We start from the raw sequence: 25,444 nt of genomic DNA on the forward strand, positions 1-25,444 counted from the left end.
AAGTATAGAAATATATATATATATATTATATATAGTTCAACATATATATCTTCTCGCACTATATATATATATATATATATATATATATATATATATATATATATATATGATATACACACACACACGATTTACCACTGTAAACTGTTATTACACGTATTCCCATTGTTTTTAAATATTGTGAGTAGCAGCAACAGTGATAGTGGTGTGGTGTAAGTGATTGTAACCAGTGTAATCTAGTAGACTCACCATTGATTATAATTTTTGTCATCAACGATTATCATGTGATTTATATGGATGCCTATGGTTGGCTCTTGCAGTACATTTTGCACCGTGGTTTCCAGAGGGTTTTGCAGTGTATTATTTACCCTAGCACTGTCAAATACAGGCAACTCAAGTGACCAGGATCGGCAGTGTTCTTTCACTACATCAAAATTTCATTACAGCCGAACAAAAGAGCATATAAAGATATATACAGCTGTAGATGATAAATTTGAGACCTGAATTTTTACTTCAATGTATCCAAAATTGTGTTCGTTATAACGGGAGTGCACTGTACCAATTTTTCACCTTGATCAGGAAGGACATCTTGGCTAAAATTCATGCTCCAGATATGGAGTATGCAAGCTATAAGACAGAAACTCGGGACTTCCACTTAAGAGTCCATAGATAGCCTCATTCAAGATGCTACGGTGCTCAAAGCCTTGTACACACATTTATTTTTAAAATTACATAGGATTCACGATCGCCGAAACACAGATAGCTTAAATGAACACACCAAGAACAAGACAGCAACATTTGCCATGTCCTACTTTTGGCACAAAATGCTTTCTCGTGTGCAGCATACACACACACCTATATATATATACACACACACACACACACACACACACACACCTATACACTTTTTTTTTTTACACATGCACATACACAATACACTCACACACACACACACACATACACACACACACACCAAGATAACACTCCCTGAACTTCAGAGCCTCTCTCTGATGGTGAATGCGAAGAATAGGCAGAAAGAAATGGATCTGGCCGTAACTAGAGTCAAGCAATGCTATCAACATGTACTATCAAGAGTTTTGAAAACGAATGGAACTCTGGGAACCCTTATTTGGCTTGTGTGTAGAGCTACATTGCTGTCATTTTTTTCTTCTTCTTCTTCTTCCATGAGACAAGTCGATACAGTGCACTCCCGTTATAATAAACACGGTAATAATGAAATTCCGGTTACAACGAATTAAAAATTCAGGTCCAACAACACCTGCTTTATATCTTTTATTGTTTATTTGTTCAGTTATAACAAAATATAACAGAAACAAAAAACAAAATCAAAACTACCGGTACCAAGGAATTTGTTATAACGGGAATCGACTGCACAAGTTTGAATGGGGATTCTTTTGACCATTCTCGTTGGACATACAATCATGAACTACAAGTGTACTGAGTGCCAAACATAAAACAAATTTATGCACCATTTTTGCAGTACATCGTTTTCCTGTTAAAAAGGTAACACTGGACCAGATGCTACCTTCAAACAAATGAATGCAATGTGAAAGAGGATACTGTATTTCTTCTTTTTTTTTTAAAGGAAGATAATATCACTTAGGGAAGCAATTTGATCCACCAGGCAAGTAATATATTACCGAGTGCTTTGTAGGATACAAGCATTAAAACAAGTGTAGGAGTTGATAGAGGAGGAGAACCAGAATATAGCAATGCTCGCTCTACCATGGCATGCAGACTCTGCATCACTTACTCTTCCACCATCCGGCACGACAGGCAGACATCCATAACACAATAAACACAGCTGTGGGATTCTACGCATGCGAAGGTAAGATTGCTGATAACTTTATTCACATTTTGTCACAGTCAATCTGGCCCACGTCCTCCCCCCATCCCTGTGCTCCTGTCCGCTGCATCCGACAAGAATCACTGTGGCATGAGTGCCATTGTCCCCGAGTCCATAAAGTCTCTCTGCACAAGATGTCTTTATTCCGCGGGCTTGGGGTGGCGTTTGTTGTGCTTCTTGGCAAACCTCATGTTCTTCAGGTATTTGGCATCCATCTGAAATGATATGTGAGGGACAAGCATGCATTCAATTAAAATCTGCTGCTCCTTGGACAAATGCAGGCAGAGATTACAGTTCGTTGTGCAGATGTGTCATGTCGGCACAACTGTAAAAGTCCTAAAACACATTGTCAATTCCTGATACCGGTGTGCTGAGTTCTGCTGGAACTAAAGGAAAATGTTTTACCTGCCCAACATATGACTTACACAGTAACCAAGTCTATGTAGTACTTTTGCAAGCTCACCAAGAAATTTTCATTCTGTTCAGTAATGATTTACTGGAGGTTACCATACCCAAAGTGCAGTACATTGCATAGGAATGCCACTTGTCACTTTGTGAGCACATTTTGCAAACTGGGACTGTTCAGATGATTTCACAAGTTGCTAACTTTGCAACCCACAACCACAGTGACAGACCAAAAAAAGATAAGCACTTTCCCTTTTCAAGATGCGAAGTCAGCAGAGATTTCACACCCTGGAAATGATATACACTACATTTGTGTTAACAGTCATTTATAGCCATACCACTGCAGTGTAAATGACTCATTCAGTATACACAATTCACTACACGATGAACACTACACAATTCACAATAAGAGCCATCTCCTGAAAATTTGTGAAGTGTGAAAATTGTGACGTATGTAGTCATTGTGCTTTTCTCCACTTTAGACAGGTCATCCTCAAATGAATAATTTTTTTTTTTTTTTTAAAACTGAATACATGTGACTCCCAGTATAACAAAGTCCTTGGAACGGGCAGTTTTCTTTTGTTAAAATATTGAAATTTCATCATAGCCGAACAATAAAGTATACAAAGATATATAGATGATAATTCGGGGTCCTGTATTGTTACTTTGTTGTAATGAAAGTTTCGTGTTAACCATGTTCCGCTACAACTGGAGTGCAGAGTACGTCACGTCGTTTTCAGTTCAGGAAATAGCATTTAACTGTGATAATGCTGCCTTTTCCATAGAAAGCTCCTGCATCAATGCTTGATAATGGTCTCTATTTCTATATTCTAACTGACATAATGATTCAACCCCCCCCCCCCAAAAAAAATAAATAAATAAATAAATAAATAAATAAACTAGATATATCGCTACGGCTACTGATATGCCTCCGCCATAATGCATGGTTCTCCTAATAGGTCTATAGTACAATGTCTTGACAATGTGTGATGACAGTTTCACACAAGTGGCAAAATATTAAAATGACAGGTTTGACACAAATGTGCTGAATGTTCACTTTCCTAGAACTAGGTTCAATTGGATGAATGATTAAAATGTCAGAGTGCAGGTATTTGGGGAACTGATGATTTTTACTTGACTTTTGACCCTTTTATAAGTTTATGCATTGAGTAATTTTCAAGGTATTGAGAAAAAGTATAATTTCAGTATCAAATGGGAAAATAGCATTATCTAAACCTGGCCTTTGACCTTTGACCTCACAGTTCCAAAGAGAATCACTGTTAGGTTGAACATGCATAAATATGTAAGTTTCATGATGATACCTAGAGTTACTTTCGAGATATGGAGGAAAAAGTGCAATTTAGCACTTTCACTTGATCTTTTACCTTTTGACCTTTGACCTTTTGGCTTCCCCAAAAATATATATTGGGTAATACATGCCATACATCAAGTTAAAAAAAAAAAAACCCTTCAGGCATATTGCATTTTAAGGAAAGTAGTGATATTTTGAGGAGTTGACCTTGACCTTTGACCCCCCTGACCTTTGACCCATGACCCCCAACTTCCCTAGATAATCACTGCCCATCGGTACAAGCATATATACTAAGTTCCATGAAGATACCTTGAACCATTTGCGAGATATGGAGAAAAACATGAAATTTCAATTTTTTTTCACAAAATAACCTGTGACCTTTGACCTTTGACCCAGTGACCCTAAAATCCACACAAAGTATTATCCCCCAAGGATATACCCTCATACCAAGTTTGATGTAAAACCACCGCACGGTTCTTGAGATATCGACAAAAACAAAACGGGACGGACGGACGTACGGACGTACAGACGTACGGACGTACGGACGGACAGACGTACGGACGTACGGACGGACAGACGGACGGACGGACGGACGGACGACCCGAAAGCATAATGCCTCCGGCCACTTCGTTGCGGAGGCAAAAAATAGTGGAGCCTATCAGGTACATTCTATAAACGTATCTAACTTCTGAGGTGTTCACTCACAAAAAGTGTTCCAGAAAGCCAGAAATTTAACCTTTCTCAAAAGTGGGGCTATAAAACCATATTTCTGTGTGATAATAATACAAGCTACTATGCCCACGTAAGTTCAGCTGGGAACAAATTAATAAGTTCTTGTTTGAGGTACATTGCACTTAAGCTTATGTACAGTGAAACACAGGGCAGTCCGTGACTTGGGGATGTAGGTTTACTCCATTTTAATATTAATCTGTAAAATGCAGCAGTTTTTATAACAGTCATTTCTTTCATAAATCAGGTAATTAATCACAATCTTTTGGTGTAATTTGAACAGCTATGTTAATATGAAGTGGGGGGGGGGGAAGAAGGAAGAGCGCTTGGCAGCTAGGGAGAAAGGAGCAATATGAACATGAAAACTTACCCCCTTGAGAGATGTGTAGCGATATTTCTTAGGCTTTTTGATCCCATTGCGGTGGGCTTTGAAGCCTGTGAAGACAGACATGAAGACACACATAAAAAGGTGTATCAGGTGCATGGTTTGAGATTTACATCTTACAACGAACTCTTGATACAAAGAGAAGATCAGGACAATGTCACTCTCTTTCTTTCCTCCTTGTCATAGCTATAACAGTAAAAACAATTGTGCACAGAGGGATACATGTGGGAATTCATGTTACTGAACTTTGAGGAATACCTTGAAGTCACTGAAAAATATTTGTAATGTATTTCCGAGGTTAACTCGCTATATCAATTGACATACACATGCCTGATTGCAGTAGTATATTTCGAATGTACTGAGAAAACTTCTTGTAACAATGAAATCTTATTTGTTCTAACACAGTTTGCCTGTACATGTATTTCATTGTGGAATAAAAGAATAGACTGGGTTATATAAACAAAAACAGGTGTACGAAGTTTTTATCATTACGAGACATTTTTACCAGTACATTGAAATATGTCTATCAGGCATGTCTAATGGCACAAATAAATTGACATAGCGAGTTAAATTTGGAAATGCATGGCATAAATTTGTTAGTATGAGGGAATTTTACTGCCAAAACTGTCATTACATCCTAGGTTTGTTTTTGTAGATTCTCTTTGGCACTGGCAGTATCTCACTGTATCTGTTCTCATTGTACATATGAGTGCTAACTGCTATAAATGTGAAAAATTTCATACAAAACCATACCAATCTTATTTTATAAATCACTTTGGATACATCTGCCAGAACAGTTTCTAAAGTAAAAAAAACATATATTTCTTTCTTCAGCTTCTCTAACTTGAAATAAACAATTGTCCCCGGGACATGTAATTTTTTGTGATGTGTCTCATTTGTTTGTATAATGAAGAGAGAGAGAGAGAGAATATATGTACTCACTCTGATTGTGACTGGTGTGGTTCTTTGACTTGGCCATGACTGTCTCCGTTTGACTGCTGCTCAACTAGCACTGGAAGAACAAATGGGAGTTGTGGAAATAGTGCAGCTACATTGGCATGCATTACATACAAAATCTCACCCGTATCATTATACAGCTAGCATATTTATGGGTAAACTCGGCCCCTAGTGTTCTCATTACAAGTTGCCGAGTTTACACATAACCAAGGTATCTAATAAAAGTTGTCATTCATTCACTCAGTTCTTCAGTCTTTCGAACTTTTAACCCTTTTGCCAATACAAAGATACAGAATGATAACTCTTGCAGCGACTGTATGCCAATGGATGGTTGAGAGACTGACAACACACATTTGGGGCATAATATATAGTTGGACCTACTACTTATCGACCACTTTTTGATTAAATACCTTTTATCTTAGAAAATATCCCCCAGTTTCACCTTTATTTCATTCCACTCAAGGCAGAAAATACCGCAGATTCATATACCGGGCTCAGATTGTTGACTCGTACCGTACGCACAAAATTATCGGTAACAAACACAAGTGAAATTTTTTACTTTACACCGGTGCAAGCTCATTATTTTAATTGACCGCCCGTTTTCCCATTCAAAAGCACATAAATCCAGTGAATGGGCAAATATGTGTTAACAATGATTACGTGTATTACTAATGAGGATTTTCTTCATTTTTTTTTCCCCTCCTGTTTCCTTAGGTTATTTACCTGTATCCCCCTAATTTCTCCTGATTTGTATTCCTGTTCGAATGTTCCAGCATACTGCGCCCCGTCCCACGCATACTTTTGATTTTATATGTGAGAAAGTCATAGCGCGAGTGTAGTTGATCTAAAAATAGGTGGTCGATGAGTAGAAGACTTACTATACACCCTAACATACCGGTACACATAAAATTTGTATTATTAGATACACAAGCATTTCTGCGAATCAAGTACAACTAAAGGAGCAAATAGTTGTGTTTTTTTTTAAGAGAGAAGGGGGGAAAAAGACCGACTGACATGCACGCATGACCATCTATTCTCAATCAATCCATTCTCAATTCATCTATTCTCGATCAATTGCGTGCGTGCGCTCTTCGGTAGCAGCATGGTCGACAGCGTGACATTTAAAAGTGCATGCAGATCGCAGATGTACCGTTCGCACATGCTGCATAAATCTTCATTTTCGGTAAGTTGTGAAATGTGTATGTCAATATCGATAACCTAGATAATATGTAGTGTCATTAATGAAGATTACATTTGAGTTTGAGGTGACAAAAAATGATGTCAAGTATTAAAACTCAAAAGCGATCGTAAAGCGATCGCTGAGCTCTCTTTGTGTTGTGGGCCGTGCCGGTACAGCCCTGTCGCTATTTATACAGCGACTGGGCTGTGTATAGTTAGACTGTAGACAAAGTCTAGAGGTTCTAATACAGTTCAACCTCGATTATCCGGCCATGTCGGGACCGGCGCTTATCTGGATAAGCGAATTGGTCGGATATGGGAGACACAATGTTAATGTATATATCTGCCGTCCCAGTGCACTGGCAGTTAGGCAGGTAGCGTACCCCACAACGGTGGTGTAATCTATGCTAGCCTGCGCAAAATTGTAGTCTCTTCTTCACAAAAATAAAGTAGATCTTTCTGTGAAAATCATACATGTTTTACCTCATTAGATATTGAGAAACCTATCATGCACATCTTATGAAATTAGTGAAATAGATCCATGAAAAGATGTTAAAGTCACTGTTTTTTCTCAATTTTTGGATGAAAAAAAAAAGGTCCTTCACTGCGTGAACGCGTCCAGATAATAGAGACTTCCGGATAAAAGGAGGCCGGATAATTGAGGTCGAATTGTACTGTAAAACATGATATATTCACAGCACGAAATTTTCGCGAATTGGAACCGACGGCCTTTTTCGTGGCATGGAATTTTCCCAAATTGCCACTGGCGTTCAATGCATATAGTGTAGACAAGAAATTTATAATTTCGCGTGCATTTTAATTTCGCGAATCTTGGCACTCGCGAAATCATAATGCACGCGAACATTCCTCGTTTTACAGTATCTAGGCCTAGATCTACAAAAATATCAAATTAAAGAAAACCCTGCATCAAGGTTCGACCTCCCATGCCAAAATCCGACCGCGCACAAAAGCATCTAGACAATAAAACAATAGACCTAACAGTAACACTTTAAACACTGAACTGATCTTGCTCTCTATAATATTCTACAGAACAGTAACACTTATAGACCTAGACCATTTAGCCAGTGGTCAAATCAGATGGTATCATGGTTGAATTATGCCTATGGGCAGCTTGTTTTTATAGTTTAAGTTCGATCAAATGCACAACAGTTAGGGCTATCCCGAGTTTTAGGGGGGTAATCATTTCAGGCTTCTAAACTTCAGCACAGCCCCTAAACGTGCGCGTGCTAACCTAACATTTTACTAACCCTAAACTTTAAAGAGTGTGTACAGTTCTGGTCAAGGTGAAGATTTAGCTGTTAACATTTTGGGGTAATCATTTCAGGCTTCTAAACTTCAGCACAGCCCCTAAACGTGCGCGTGCTAACCTAACATTTTACTAACCCTAAACTTTAAACTAACCCTAAACTCAAGTTAACCCTACTAACCTTCACAAGCCACCTAACTGTTAACTGTAACAGTCAACACTAACAGTTCCATCTAATCATGCATATTGGAAATCTACTTTGATACATCACTTATTTTTGTTTTCAATACTACTACGGTAACGCAATAGTACTACTGTACTACTACTACTACAGAGCCTACATGTAACAGTTAGTACTAACGTTAGCAGGGGTAAATTACATTATTATGGCTGTGCTGAAGTTGGAAGCCTATATTCAGCCACCTAAAACGGCGTAAAACCCAAGAATGCAGGATTGCCCAATGACAATCTCGAACATCATCAGGGGGGCATTTCATGAAGGAACTTGTCGGATAAAATTATGTCCGACAAGTCAATTATATCCGACAAGTTCAGAGAAATCAGCCAATCAGACTAAAGAATTTCTCAAAACTTGTCAGATATTTTATCCTTCATGAAATGCCTCCCTGGCCTAACCGTGTCTTAAAGGGACTGTACAGTACTGGTTGAGGTAGGGATTCATGTTTTGAACATTCTTAAGTGAGATAATGAAAAGCCTCTTATGAAATATGAAAGAGCATGTAATTTTAAGAAGGATTCAACATTTATTTGATGAAAATTGGTTTTCAAATGGATGAGATATCCAAAAAAGTGTGGTAATCATGTAGAAATGCACACCATGCACACCTACCATTTCCTCGTCAATAGTTTGTCAATGAAAACTTCTTGTGGCTATCAGAAATGTCAAGATGGACCATATCTGACGGTTTCATGAAATTTCATAGCCAATTGATTCATTGACTCAAAAGTACGCCGATCGACGGCTGTGTCAGCGTAGCATGATGGATGATCGATTATGTGGAAGAGCGATAAAACGATGATAATCGATTATTGCAGTCTGTGATACAGCCGCTTGTTTGGTGTTTAATCACAAAAATTACGTCGGCTTGACAGTAAAAAGTGGAAGAAAGAAAGTGATCTTGATGCATCTGTTTTTTTATCAGTTTTAGTTAATTTTCTCCTTTGTGTGCATATGACTGTATATCTACCGCCATTTTTTGCTGACTAAATGATCGAAGGATAATATGTGTACAAAACAGTAAAAGATATATGAAAAAAAAAAAGAAAATGATATCTATCATTAATATTGCACAATAAAATGGACCTTTACTACAAAACAAAAGCAAATATTGGGGTTGCAGTTTTTGAATACATAATTAAAAAAATGAAATGGAAAAATGAATACAGTCTGTACTATCATAAAAACAATTATTTATACAATGTACTATAATTCGAACTTATAGATTAAAAACATATTGCCATGTCAATTTCAATATTCTGTTTCCACAGTGCCATGACTAGTATCTTTTTAGGTGAAATGAGCACTTTATAACTATGAAGTCCACTATATTACTACATGATTGTACACTATTTCCAACACTATTCTCATTAATTTATTATTATTGGGCCTATATGAAGACTACTAGAAACAAATCCCCTTTGAATTCAACTTCCTTCTCATCTTCTTTTCTCTCTCTTTCTCTCTCTCCCTCCTAATAGCCTTACCTTATTCTTCCACTTTTCCTTCAACTTCATTCTATTCCCTTCAACACTATTCAAATTATAAAATTATCAACTTTTGGCAAGATGAAATCAATACTTGCCACAATTTTTAAAGAAAGGATGTCCAAATCCTGATATGAATAATCTGTATCAATAATTTGAATAGTATTAGTATGAATAGTAATAGTGATAAGATCGTGAAGATTGTAGCAATGGAAACAATGAGAAAAAAATAAGAAAAAGAAAGTAGGCCCTACACATATTGCATGAATCGTGTTCGATATTGTAAATAGAATCTAGTAAACGGCTAATTAGAGACTACCAGAATCGATTATAATCGTTGACATCGTTCTCTGCGAAATCGATGCACTACTTACTACTTCGGAGATTATGTTCGCGATCATGTACTTTTCAGCTTCGATTTCTCATTTTTCTTCCATTTCAGCTTTCTATTATTCTAATTCCATGAAAATCTCAATATGGTTCAATTTAGCATCTCCAGTAGCTGCACAAAATTTGATTGACAAACGGCGAAGCGAACGGTAGGTGTGCATTTCTAACGTTACATGATTACCAAAAGTGCTAATAATAAAAGGCGACATGCCACAACTTTATTAGGATATTTTTGTTTCTCATTGTTTTTGGATATCTCAGTCCTTTCAAAACCGATTTTCATCGAATAAACTTTTGATACCCCTTAGAATTGCATGCTCTTTGACATCTCATAACGTTAGAGTAGTTTCTGAATATCTCGCAAAACGTTAAAAGCTAAATCTTCACCTCGACCAGAACTGTATGGTAGCCCTACTAGTACTACATATCGACCACCGTCTTTTAAACCGACCGTGCATAATTCGCGTACCGAACACTTAGTGCGCACTTCTCTGCGCTCAAAGCACATAAAAATGGATTGGCTTTGAATGGTAGATGAGGATGGTGTGGGAAAACGCGATAATTCACTGTTCATTAATGGTTTTAATCAAGGACAAAATTTCGAATGAATATTTTCACTGTATCGTAATAACAGCACAATGTAATGTCTATGGAAGTTTCTAAAAAAGCTTCGTAGACGTTTTCTACAATTCGGTGTTCAATACAACTTGGTTTGCGTGCATTGTCAATGCAAAAACAGTGGTAGATCCTAATAACGCGATTTACCACGGGGAGCTGAAACGAGGCCACGCAAGTTTGTCGGCGATATTTTTGCACTGAAACTTCGAATCGAAAAGGAACAACGGCATTTGATAGAGCTGGATTTTCTCAATCACGTAGGTCAAGTTTTTTACGTGAATTTCAGTGTCAAATATTCTTATCAAGCAAATAAACATTAGGCGGTCGACGAGTAGTAGGTCCAACCCTACACACCCTGTGCACCCTGTGTACCCGATTCTGTGCATAATTTACCGCATTATGGCACATATACACTGAATCCACACCGAGTTAGAATCTTAGACTTAGATCCAATGACGTGTAGTAAGTTTCTAGTTGTTCTTATCTAAACATTTAACGTTCAAGTCCACAATAAATGGGCATGTTTCCACGAACGAGAACACAGCCCTTCCCTATTCTCTGCCACACCATTTACTTAGGCCTAGAAATCTACAGCTATAGATAGACGTTCATCGACATGGACAGTGGCAAATACGACTAGAATCTACGTGCGTGCACGGATAACACTTCATTTGCACAGTACACTGTGTACAGTATTCCCAGCTGATTCCCATCCCGAAACATGAACGAACGAATGGGACTACACTTTTCCAGCGGAAGAATTGTATAGGTCTACTTAAAACTTTTAATATCTGTTGTATGGTGTATCCTAATATCCACCTGCACATTGTATATTTAACAAAAAATATCAACATACATAAACGTTACAACATATGACAAAATATTGCACAGAAGTGAAGATTGGGAAGGATTTTGGATTGACTTGACGTTTCACTCACACTGTATTGGCAAACGGATAATGAAAAAGATCGATCGAGAGAGGGCGTCAGAATAAAGAAATATTTCTGTAACTAAAATTAGAGGCTAAATTTTGCGTCAAGGGTTGTTGAGTGGGGTAGTGTTTGGTTGCACAGAGTCGCATCACCCAGGGGATGGTTGATGGTAGGCAACGTGGTGAAAGTCCGAGCAAGTTACTGCAAATCACTGCTGTTCAAAGGCAGTCCCTGAAGGGGTGTAAATACAAATTTCATCAACAGACTAAACAACAAAACACGATGTTATTTTTCTGTTGCAAGAACGGAAAGCAAGACTGCATACCCATTCATGTCACTGTAGCTTTTACCACTCGGCGTCTTGTTCATTGAAAATTGGAGTACAGTGAACTTGCCAGTACAGCGCACGCACTCAGACGCCGAAGTGCTCACTATTCAGACCTTTATACTTCATCCACCATACCATTTTCTTCTAGCGTGTTCAAGCAAGGATACACAGTGTTTACTAGAAGAAGAAAAAAAAACCAACCCACAAACAAATATGAGAATATTCAAGTTTGGGTGATGCATTTTTTTTCTTCGAAGAATGTTTATAATTTCTTACTTGGAAGAACTTAAGAGTGATATGTATTGGGTCAAGTTGATCAAGTTAGTTACTTCAATTCTATCATAGTTTCTCGGTTTCTTTTAGGCCGCTCACACAAATTTTATGTAACAAAGAAGCATTTTCTTATCCAGAAAGGTAGGGCCTACATAAATATTATGATTATGAGTAGTAGCTAGTAGTACCGTGTAGTAGTAGTAGCAGTAGCCAGCAGCAGTAGTGTAGTAGTAGTAGTACTGTGTAGTAGTAGTAGTAGTAGTAGTAGTAGTAGTAGTAGTAGTCAAGTAGTAGTAGTAGTATCATCATCATCATATCGTTTATTATTGTTATCATTATTAGTATTATTATTATTATTATTATCATTATCATCCTTCTCCGCATCAACAACAACAACAACAATATTAGGCGTCTATACTAGAGTGTTCCTGATATGATTTTTTTTTCTTTTTTTTTAGTTGTAGCCTCTTTGCATTTGGTTTATTTTTCATGAAGAACTTCGACATATCTTCAAAACGGTTTTCTGGACTTTGCTGTGTATTTCTTTCCCAATATCCACTTTCGTATTCATTCGTTCCACTAAAATTGTGCATTTTAAAATGAAATGCGAATGCGGGAACAGATGACAGATAAACTCATAACATCTTGTACTTGTATTATACTATTGTACTAGGAAGGAAGCAGCGCGTGGACGTATTGGTTATTTGATTCCTAGAGATACCATAGACATCATGCGGCCCAATAAGCTCTCTGAATTCAGCCTGTATTAGCATATGTGTACTGCTCTTTGGCGTCAGCACGCTGTCCGATATGTGCATTTGGCGCCATATGCATGCATTGTACTGAGTTGTACTGCCGTGCATTTATACTGCATGCACAAACGGACCTCACGTGCAGAAACTCCATAGAAAGCGTGTGCACATTATCTACACAGCGTCTCTTGCACTCAACACGTTGTGTTCATGTACACCGCATGAACTACCTACCTAGACACCCTCAAACACCCTCTTAAGTGGACTCAAATTGAACTTTAAAAGTACTACGATCGACTGGAAAGTCAGTGCTCTATTTCTTCGAGTAAGTAAACGCAATCTCGACAAAAATGGGAAAGAAGAGGGATGCCAACCGGCCCCGTGGTCGCATGTCTGCCTACGCTTACTTTGTGCAGGATAGGAGGAGCCAGTTAGATTCGAAACAGCAAGTGGTTTTCACCGAGTTTTCCAAGGATTGTGCCGAGAGATGGAGAAATATGAGCGAAAGTGATAAGCGGCCATTCAATGACAAGTCAGCTGCAGATAAGCTCCGATATGATCGTGAGATGGCAAGTTACGTCCCTCCAAAGGGTGACAAGAAGAAAGGCAGACGAAGGCAGAAGAAGGACCCAGATGCACCCAAGAGGAATCTCTCGGCCTTCTTTCTCTTCAGCCGAGACGAGAGGGCTGCCATCAAGAAGGCCAACCCAGATTTCTCTGTTGGGCAAGTGGCTCAACAGCTTGCTGGCATGTGGAAGGTCGTCACCCCAGCCACGAAGCAGCGGTATGAGGCTGAGGCTGCCCAGGAGAAGCAGCGCTACCTGCGAGAGATGGCCCAGTTCAAAGCATCAAAGCCCAAAGTGACGAAGAAGCAGCAGAGGAAAGAATCGTCCAGCTCCAGTTCTTCTGACGACTCCAGCTCTGACGACTCGAGTTCTGACTCCGACAGCGATGAGGAGTGAGGAGTGTTTCGGACTGCGCTGAGACCCTAATGCATCACCGTGAATGTCTGAGTGAAGAAAGGCAAACCAATGTCAATGGAAGTGATTGCCTATTTCTCAACCACTGCAAAAGCTTCGCAGGCAACAGAGCTCCAACAAGTTTAAGACTCTGATCAAACAATTCTGATTCACTGTAATTCTCTTTCTTTTTTTAATAGTGTGTAGAATCTATGTACTGATGTGATTGATGCTTGTCTTGTAGAGTTGACTTCAAGTATTTATTTGTTTGACGAACATCTGTATTGTGCTGCAGTGTACACCAACTTTGGTAAAATGAGACAAACTGTCTAACGTTAGTCACTTGCATTTCAAGTTAATGTCCAGAAGGATAAAAAAATGTGTTAAGTTAGGATAATGACTCTTGGACCAGTAATTGCAAGACAAAACTGCAAGGCAAAATTTTGGAGTTGCATTCTGGGTCTTGATTTCATTGCCTGCACACAAAAAAAGAAAAAAAAAACAACTTACAGGTCCATGGTTGTTGTTTTTGATCATTTGAAGTCACTTTGTATAGTTTTTCTCAATCCGCCAAAATGAAAAGTAAGTCCAGTGCTGGTGCAGAGAAGAAATGGTATACAAATTTGAACCCTAGCTCACATTTTGACCTATTAACTTTTTTTTTAATGTCTTTATTCAACTGATAAGTATGACTTGACAGTGAGAATATCAAACTGACAGTAGACCCTTGTTGCTGTTCTGGTGCTACGTACTGGTGTAGAATCTAGTCCCTTTTCCCTCATGACAGTTGGATTTATTGGTTGTATTGTAAATCTCACCATAGATATGATGCATTAGCGCCTTTTAAAATAATCTGTGAATGTTAACTACCATAGGTTGCATTCTGTATAAAGTATTCTGTAAATATTCCAGCTTTTTTTTTCCTTTTCTTGCAGCAGAAACCATGCATATTTACTTCTGTCAGGTGTTACAATTTAAGACTTTTCAAAGATGTGTTGTAATTGTTTCTCCTGGAATGTATGGCTCCAAGTAGAATGCAAATGTCATTTTAACTTTTTTTAAGTCACATGTATATTTTTTAGAGTAGTAGCCATGCTCTCTGTACAGATCTTCAAGTCAGATGTAACAATCAACATAAAAGAAATGCACTTTTTTGCTCAACACTGTTAGGATGATTGGCTTCTGTGTCTCTGGTATATGAGTACGGGTATCAGCATTTGAATCTGTCACCTCACTCGACAGTAAAAATTTAAAAATTGACAGAGTTTTTTTTTTTTAATACGCCAGCATGAATTGGATACAATGCAAATAATTACCCAGCTGCATTTGATGAATGGACACTTAGAAGAGTAATGTTGCTTCACATAGTGCTCGGTGAGCATTGTTATTTTGAACTGAATTTGCGTAGTCTTCCTGGCTTTTCATTTTATTCTGTGGTTTTCTGTGTAGTTATCTTGTAGTCTCTGTATCTATCTTTCTCACAGGTTTTGATGGAAAACAAAAGAAAACCATAAAACCTGTGCTTGTGAGAGTCAAGAATCATTTGTTGCATCACAGGCAGAAAGCTATTAATGTAGAAATGTCAGTACAGTGAACAGACAGATACCATCTTCCAAGTTCACATCTTTATTTATACCAGAAATTGTGCCTCATCTGTATGCTGGATGGACGACCATTGAGAAGAGCGTTGAAATATTCTGCAAAGATGTATATTTTGCTAACAGTTGAAGTGACTTGCATTCTATTGTGTTGGCTGGCTCGGTTATTTCGTCTGTAATCTTAGAAGAGAGATGTTCATGCATTGTTTCCATTCCACACAATTGATGACAAGTTCAATGAATTTGTAACAATTTCAAAAGACATATGTTCAGAGTTTTGTACAAACCATATTAAAGTGTTGACATTAACTTTGTTACTGTATATTGTATATGACTGTATCTAACTTTTTTTTTTAGTCTTGTGTAGTTTGACCATCCTCTTAATTTGTGTCTATGCACGCACTGTACATGTGAAGAGACATTTTAATCTAGCCCTTTCATTGTTGTGAGTTTGCAAAAGAAATGAATTCAATGTACATTTGTTCATCATCAGTCAATTTGTTTAGGGGCTTCACAAATAAACATTTTTAATTCAACTTGACATGCTCACCAGAATATTGCCTGTGTTTCTCCTATCCATAATGTATTTTCATCTGGGTCATTACTTCTTCATCTAGATACTCTAGTCCAGAAAGCTTCTGACATGATATCACTTTGGTTAAAAATGTTTGCAAAAATACTCGTACGCTGCATTCAGTGCACTAGTGATTTTCTGGGTGCCTGTGTTTAATGCAAGGCATTTTCCCTAGCTCCACACATTAAGAATGATGTGGTGTGTACAACTGCTTTGCCAGTAATGTTTCTAGGACTACAGGAAGTGTTTTTGTTTTTTATTTATCATTTATTTGGTCATTTTTATATTTCTCTTTGAATTCATTTATTCATTTTTTTTTAAAACTAGACATGTACTGAAAATATTTAAGAGACAATTTATCTTTTTTTGTAAATTGAGTTAGGCAATAATGATTTGCTACTTCATTACATTGTGTCCAGACAAAGCACCCTGTGTATGGTGTGTGTGTGTGTGTGTGTGTGTGTTATATTTTGTGGTAATGAGTGTTTGAACATGTGCTTGTGTGTGTGTGTGTGTGTGGGGGGGGGGGATTTATGAAGTGAGTGCATAGAAAAGGAGCATGTGTGTGTCTGTGTCTGCCTGTCTGTCTGTATACGTGTTCTCCTTTGTGCTCATGTGTAATGGCCTGTGTATCTTTTTTTAGTTACCAGTGGCAGAGACAGTTGTAATTTTGAATCATTCAAGTAATTAGATGTTGGAGACAGACATGTTGTAAATGCAGGAATACATGTGTAGGCCTATGCGGTAGTTAATTTTCTCCTCACAAATATTACTGGTACATGTAGTAGTAGTATCATACTGAGAACTAAAGACTATGGATAGTTACTAGTAAAAGGCAAGTTCAACCAAATATTGTATTTGTGGGTTAATTGAAAGTAGCAATTTTAGAGCACATCCAGGAAAGTTTGAGGGAAATCAGACTATTTGTTCAAAAGTTGTGAATTTCAGTGCCGCCATTCCTAGATGAGAAGACAACAGTTTGTGATGTCACAAATATATATAGGGCCTATATATATAATTCAGCATGTTTTCATATTTCTAGCAAAGTGATAAAGCACTCGCATAACTCTTTAGAAAGCAGAGGGAACAAACTTACCCTTTCCTGTAACATGAACAACTCGAGGGAATGTGTGCCTTTCATAAAAAAATAAAATTTTGAGGAATTCTCTGTTTTCTTTATATTGTCAACGAATGTCACAAGCTGTTGTAGTCTCCTTGCCCAGCAATAGCAGGAGAGAAATGTTTATAAATTCATAACTTTTGAAGGGATTGTAAGATTCGAACTTCACTGATATGTTCTACCAAGATCGCTAAACATATTGGCATTATTGCTGCATTCACTCAATCCACATACATTGTATATTTGGGTGAACTTTGTCTGTGAACAAGATACAGGTGCCATTGCCTACTTATCAAATGTGTTATGATTGCAGTTTTCATAAAGTAAAGTTGACTGTGTATGTAGGCCCTACTTGTTTTCAGTAATGCCATTTACTGAGCATACCACCGGTGGTGATAAGTTGCATATTTTAATGATCCCTTTATACTAAATATACAATGCAATTGTGTAGGCCCATATATAATACATACATACATATTGTACATACATACATATAACATACATACATACATACAGTGTACATACTTGTACATTCATACCTGTATTGTATAGCAATAGGCAATGTCTTATGAAAATTTGTACTGTACAAAGTATTTCCTTTTTTCCATGTGATCATTAGGAACAGTTAGCTTTCTATTCCATTTTGGCAATCTTGAACTAAAGTGAGAAATGTTTGAAGTACATGAACGTGCAAGTGGCATTTCAAGATCACTTATCATGCTCAACAAAGCCCAGTCAGTTGCTAGGGTCGTCTAGCCGATTTTCCCGCCATCTGCTGAGAATCGATGGCACCCCATTGTGTGTAAGCAAGCGTCGGTCTGCGCACACACTGCCAGCTCTCCACTCGCGTTCGTTGTTCGCGGGGTACGCTGTGTTACGTGTACGGCTCGTGCAATCGTGCTGTTTGCATTGTGCGCCAATGCGGCGAGATGGGTGACAAAATAGTGTCCGTATTGAAATAACGTCCCAGTGCCTAACCAACTGATAAAAAAGAAGGGTCATTTGTACCAATGTGCACGTGAATTCGCTTATTTTAAGTAGGGTGATGCAGAAATGCCGGGATAGGAAGTGGTTCTCTTTCCACCTCCCTGGAAATACTGGTGTAAAGGGAGAAATCTATACAAACGATCGCTCTGCCTCTGCGGCAAATTTTAACACCAAATTTTGATATTCGCAAACACCTGCAACATTATGCATAGCCTGCAAATGAGTTAGAGTAAAGGAACCTCGGAATGTAGAAATCTGAAATCCTTCCCAAATTTCGCTGATTTAGCTTGACATGAGTTTACTGGTACTAGTCAACAGCCCGGACTCTCATAACTGCCCTGCACAATATTGTGTACGACATCCCCCAGTTCCCTTTCTGGCTTTCAGGGTTACAAAGTTGACCTGAAAAAATGTGCCTGCCACCACAATAAGGAGGTTATTGTCCGTGACCAGCGGTGTAGCGTGTTTTGTCAAGCCAAGTTAGTCTTCCCTCCAGCTCGACGCTTTCACCTGTATCAGTTTATTCAAATATCATTTTTGAAAGCTAAAAGGAAGATGGAATCGTGTCGATATGTCATAGCGCCAAATGAAGATGGCTTTCAGTTGTTTTGGAAAGCATTTTTTAACGAGGTACCCCACTTGTATTAATTAGGTAAGGTTGTAAGTATTCTTGGCAAGGTTCAGAAGGTGTACTAAGTAGACTATCAGCGTGTACTCCAACCCTCTGTCCTTCCCTATCTCCTGTCCACCTCCCCCTCCTCTTTCTCTCCTTTCAAAAACCACCATGTATATCTATACATGAATGTACGTACATTGTATATGCATGTATGTATGTATATGTATGTATGTATGTATGTATGTATGTATGTATGTATGCATGTATGTATGTATGTAGGCCTATGTACGTACGTATGCGTGTAGACTGTATAACCTTACTTTTATGTAATGTATGTGTGTGTATGTATGTGTGTATGTATGTGTGTATGTACGTTTGTATATTGGCTATGAATGGATGGATAGATGGCTGGATGTGTGTATGTATGTGTGTATGTATGTCTTTCACCCATCCAGTCTCACCTCCATGCCACTACATTGTATCTGATGATTCAACCCTCTGTAATCTGGTACAAGCCATCTGCTTCACATCTTTACTTTGTGACCATGTATCTTATCAGGGACAAGGACGTGAAATTTGTGAGTTATATCACGTTTAGATATAATCATAGTGCTGATTGCTGTTAGAGTTCGTATTTTTGGAAAGAGATGGGTAGTGGGTTGTTTGCTGTAAAAACACTATATTTTCACTCCGGATGAGTCCGACATGAATGCAGACTACCTCCGGGGAAAAACAAAACCCGAAACGAAAACTGAACAAAACAAAACAAAAAGATTTCACCGGTGGTATGTGAAATGCCTGTGTCAACAAGATTTACTTGTCTAATAAGCCGGTATTTTAATGCTCTCGTTCTTCAACAGAACATGCCAATTTTGATGTCTATAAATGGCTTGACTTTTATGAATGACGTGAAATCACACAAATAATTGAGGTTTCATCAACAGTATTAAATCATTTGCAAGTCTCGGAATCTCGGAAGTTCAATAAGACAAGATCAAATGAAATAATAAAATGAAACAGGAGAAAGATATATATCATCAGTCGCACCAGATTGTTATCTATGGATTATTGATTATAAAACAGCATTAAATGAAGAGTTTAATCGCAAAACGAATTTACTCCATTCTTGTTAATTTGAGAAATTAACGTTTAAAGCTGCAAACCAAAGAAAATAAGAAAATACAATGAATGTGATTTTTTTCTTTAAATCATGACTTCAAGAATATTCCTTGATATGTAACAAGTGTGGTATCGCTGGTAAAGATTTATTTAGCTCTATATGATGTTTGACTTATGCCTTGAAATGTTTGAAACTGCATGGCTTTGCGATCAAGCTCTTTATATCCATGCCTCTTGAAGGGACGGGGCTGTATTTTCTAACAGTTAACCAAAAATAGGTGCCTCACAATATATGACTTCTATGATCAGTGGCGGATCCCGGGGGGGGGGGGGGGGGGGGGGACGTGCCGGGGTGCCCCCCTTTCTTTTATTTTTTTTTTCGTGTACTGAAAAGTATGCATGAAATTGCACGACGACCAACATAAATTAACAAAAATCTCCCTACCGTGGGAGGGGGACACCCCTTCCAACCCCCCCCCCCCCCGTGCTGCGCGCGCTGTGCACCCCGCCCCTTTATGGAATTCCGGGATCTGCCCCTGATGATTATTATTTTGCATGCTCAAAAAAGAAAAAAGAAGAAGAAAGGTTTGAGATGCGAGAGGATAATGGGTAATGATGTCACCCTGGATGTCACCTCATAGTTGAACACGTGGTTGCGGGGGATGTAAAGACACCCCAAGAGACATGATTTCACGTTACATTGATCTCATTTTATGTCTGGTTGTAATTCTATCTCCACTCTGAGTCCATTCTGATGTTCTTACAGTCAACTCGAACATGAAGTCACGTTTCCAGAATGGATTTAGTGTGCAGATTATATACATGTATTATATATATTTTATGTACAATCATCCAATATCAATAATGATTACTGTTTTGTTTTGTAGAGTTTTGCTTTTGTTTGCTTTGTTTGTTTTTCTTTCTTTCTTTTCTTTTTGGTTCACTGTGTCAACGAATGCGTGCGTATGTGTGTGCGTGGGGGTGGTGGGGGCTCATGATTGTTGCGCTTCAGACTGGGCCTCGACAGAACCATTGATCTCTATAGGGAATATCGATATTCCCTTCAGAGATCAGTGGACACAACAGAAGAAAAAAAAATAATGATTTGACCGTATGATTTGACTTTTGTACCGTAGAGGGCGAAATACAACTTTTGTCACTCAGACACACTGACGGCGCACTGCCAGCATTGATGTCGATTTTGTTCCCCCCTTAGAGTATAAAATAAATGTTAGGATATAAAACTTATCCTGTAGTGATTGGTTGAAAGAGCTTCACGTATAGGTATTTTCAGCTATGTCAGAATGTTGGCATGTTTGACACTCAATTGCGTACTATTTGCAAAATGACGTCACTTTTTATGACGACATTTTCCAAATTGTAGGCCTATGCTATTTGTGAAATGATGTAACCTTAAACAACGCAATTGTGTCACCATAAAGCAATTATGACATCGCGCACTGCTTCGTACCGTCACTGCACTTTTTAATGACTGTAACAATTTCTAACAAGACAATTGTGACATCACAAAGCAATTACTAGTATGACATCACGCATTACTTCGTACCGTCACTCTTTGAAATGTAACAATATACACATCACACACCAATTATGACATCGCGCACTGCTTCGTACCGTTATACGGTCACTCTTCGAAAACAATTTCTTTAAAAAAAAACAATTGTGACATCACAACACAATTATGACATCGCGCACTGCTTCGTACCAGTCCGTCACTCTGTGAAATGTAAAGATTACGAACAAAAAACAATTGTGACATCACAAAGAAATTCTGACATCGCGCGCTGCTTTGTGCTGTCAGTGTATAGGATCCTTCCACAACATCGCATCCACCACAAGACTTCTCGCCTCACATTTCCCAAATCTTTTGTTTACGTTTTTGATCCAAAATGTAAAAAAAAAAGACTCTGCCTAATTTCGAGTTTCTGGTTAAAACTATAGGCTTCGGTGTCACCTCCACCCATAATTTTAACCAGAAACTCTCAAGGCAAAAGGCAAAGTATATTTGTATACTATTATCAATTATGGAGGTACACGACTGTAGTTTTTTTTTCTTACCTTGTGTGATAGCAACCTCCATTGGCATACCAAAGTCGATGTAGCTAGCCAGAAATAGTTCGCTACATAGTCTGAAAAGAACAATTTGCTGTAGCATCTGAACCCTTGCTTTGCTTCTTTTTCTTGGGGGATATCTTTCTTTATAAATATCTGAAATATGGATTTGCTCTGGAAGTACTTTGAATGACTGCGTGCTATAAAAAGACTTTATGGAGGTAATGAAAAGGATATACTTACAGTTCTCCTCCTCCTTCTTCTTTTTTTTCCCGATTCCGATATGTTTTCAACTCTCTAATTAATGAATTTTGGTTTTGTTTTGAATTGCCCAGCTAAAAGCAAGAAGCCTTCAGAGCTCTTTCTTTTTCCTTCGTGATGCCACTCTAAAGCCAACTCAACACTGGAAGTTATCGCAGAAAACTTCGGTTTTTTTTTTCCAAAATCATCTGAAAATAATGTAGATCACAATCACTACTGAGTGCAGCATTGTACAATTATTGTGTGTTAGAACTTTTACTTCGATTACTATACGAGCTGTAGCCAAAGAGTATGGGTTCACTACCTTTATTGATGAGCTGCCCTGCAAAATTAGTTGCTACCTTTGATACTGCCTATTTCAATATAGACTCAATGGGTTTTCTGTGCTTCGTGATGATGATGCTTCCACGTTAATATAAGAAGTAAAAACAAAAACAAAAAACGGAGCATTGATAAGTATGATTGGTCGATTAATAGCAACAATACAGTTAAAGGTTTTGAATTATGAAATTTGTACTCGCAAAAGATTCTGCATTCTCTGTACTCGAACTCGTGGGCCTTGTTTACCTATAGTGTCTCTTCCCACCACCTGATTATTTGCCTAATGTCGAATTCCTTGGCTGTATGACTCGTGGGTTGTATGACTCATGGACCTTTATTCAATGTCGAATTCGTAGCCCGTATGACTCGTGGGTGTCGGTCTCGTGGGATGACCCCGCGCGTTGCGTCTCAATTGATCTAAACGTTTAAATTCTAAAAAATAGTGCTCCTCTCTTCTAGGGTACGTTGAAGTGGAATGTCCCCACCGAAGTTGGTCTAAAACTGCTTTCCGGGGGGGGGGGGGGGGGGGGGGGTGGGGGGGGGAGGGGGGATGCAGACAATCCCTTCAGAGGATGACCTTTCACTTCTACGTCCCAGAGATGGATGGAAGGTTGGTGATTTTGCCGCTATCACAAATCCTATCACTTGATTGGAGGAGAAGGAGATCGAGGAAGGTATGACGTTGATAGACCGGGGGCCCAGAAGATTTATTCAGCTGAAAAGGGTCACACTTTTTAATGGTCTCATCGTATAAGGGTGTGTTCAAGGGTCAATAAAATGAATTGCTGGCAAGTCACATCCTGTACCGTAAGCCTAGGGACCACAAAAAGGGACCCCCGAAAAATCGATTTATTCAGCCGAAGGGGGTCACGGACAAAAGTTGGTGGATATTGTTCCTTTGGGTGTACTTATCATGAAAACAGCAATGCCAGCTATTTTATCCTGTACGGGGCCCCAGACAGTAGCCCCAAAGGGCCCCACAAATATGGTGTTATTCAGCTGAAAAGGGTCACGGCTAATTTCTTTTGCAATGGAAGTAGTTCCCATCAGAGATATCCAAAACACCAATGCCAGCTATTTTATCCTGTACGGGGCCCCAGACAGTAGCCCCAAAGGGCCCCACCCTCCATAGGCCTACGTACAAACACACACAAACATTGATTTTATTCAGTTGAAAAGTGTCACGGCTAATTTCTTTTGCAATATTGAAGTAGTTCTCATCAGAGATATCCAAAACACCAATACCAGCTATTTTATCCTGTACGGGGCCCCAGACAGTAGCCCCAAAGTGCCCCACCCCCATAGGCCATACGTACAAACACACACAAACATTGATTTTATTCGTGCAGTTGAGAAGAGTCACGGCTAATTTCATTTACAATGGAAGGAGTACCCATCAGAGATATCAAAAACACCAAAGCCAGCTATCTTATCCAGTACGGGGCCCTGGACAGTAGCCCCAAAGGAGCTTCCCCCCCCCCTCCCCGGCACACACACACACGCAAACACACACACATTAGTTTCATTCAGCTAAAAAGGGTCACGGCTAATTTCTTTTGCAATGGAAGTAGTACCCGTCAGAGATATCCAACATACCAAAGCCAGCTATTCTATCCTGCACGGGGCCCCAGTCAGTAGCCCCAAATTGCTCCCTCCCCCCCCCCCCCCCCCCCCCCACGCACACACATTGATTTTATTCAGCTGAAAAGGGTCATGGCTACTTTCTTTTGCAATTGGAAGTAGTAGGCATACTCATCAGAGATATCCAAAACACTAAAGCCAGTTATTTTATCCTGTACGGGGTCCCAGACAGTAGTCCCAAAGTGCACCCCCCCCCCCCCCCCCACACACACACATTAGTTTCATTCAGCCAAAAAGGGTCACGGCTAATTTCTTGTGCAATGGAAGTATATACCCATCAGCAGGCGCGCCGGAAGCAGTTTTGGATTGGGGGGGCAAACATTGGAGGGGGGCTCAAGATTAGACCATGCATATGTTACACAATATACACATACACACACACACACACACACATACACACACACACACACACACACATCTATTATATATATATGTATATATGTATATATATATATATATATATATATATATATATATTTATATATATAATATATATATATATATATATATATATATATATATGTGTGTGTAAAGTGGCGTACGGTGGGTCGAAACATGGGGGGAACCATAAAGTAATTTTGACGGTCTATGCTTGTGCGTGTGTGCGTGAGCAATAATGGGACTACAATATACATTACGGAATGTGATACATTCAACAACGCAGTCATTGAGGAACATTGTAAGTTTTCCTTACATGCATGGATTATGGAATGACGGTGTGAAACGATCGACAAATTATATACTGTCAGCAACATAAGGTGAATGGCATAACAATAAAATGCGAGCGAGCGAAAATTTTGATATTCTACAGTTCCAAAACTGGAGTTTTAATTGTAGCTATATATTTCGCTTTGGAAATAAATGGGGGCGCATCGGGCGCAACTGCCGGCAATTATTGGCAGCAACATTAGAAGAATGGCATAACGATTCAATGCGAGCGAGCAAAGCGAGCGAGCTTGAGAATTTTGACATTTTACAGTCCAAAAACTCCCGTTTGTAGCTATATCTTTCGCTTTGGAAATTAAGGGGGGGGGGGGCATCGGGCGCAACTGCTGGCGA

The 25,444-nt window shown here is 38.7% G+C and overlaps 1 long non-coding RNA gene and 1 pseudogene across 1 annotated transcript; one reads left to right on the forward strand and one right to left on the reverse strand.

The window, feature by feature from the left end:
* Positions 1–1,847: 1,847 nt before the first annotated feature.
* Positions 1,848–11,798, reverse strand: LOC139718626 (uncharacterized). Its single transcript, XR_011710042.1, has 4 exons — positions 11,770–11,798; positions 5,638–5,707; positions 4,681–4,745; positions 1,848–2,079 (listed from the first exon to the last, which is right to left on the reverse strand). It is a non-coding gene; the product is annotated as an uncharacterized lncRNA (long non-coding RNA).
* Positions 11,799–13,260: 1,462 nt separating this feature from the next.
* On the forward strand, positions 13,261–14,727 carry LOC139718685 (high mobility group protein 1 homolog pseudogene; annotated as a pseudogene).
* Positions 14,728–25,444: the final 10,717 nt, after the last annotated feature.

Source organism: Diadema antillarum, unplaced genomic scaffold (assembly GCF_040938485.1).
Source record: "Diadema antillarum isolate AM-2024a unplaced genomic scaffold, OU_Dant_1.0 scf00000098, whole genome shotgun sequence".
NCBI lineage: Eukaryota > Metazoa > Echinodermata > Echinoidea > Diadematoida > Diadematidae > Diadema > Diadema antillarum.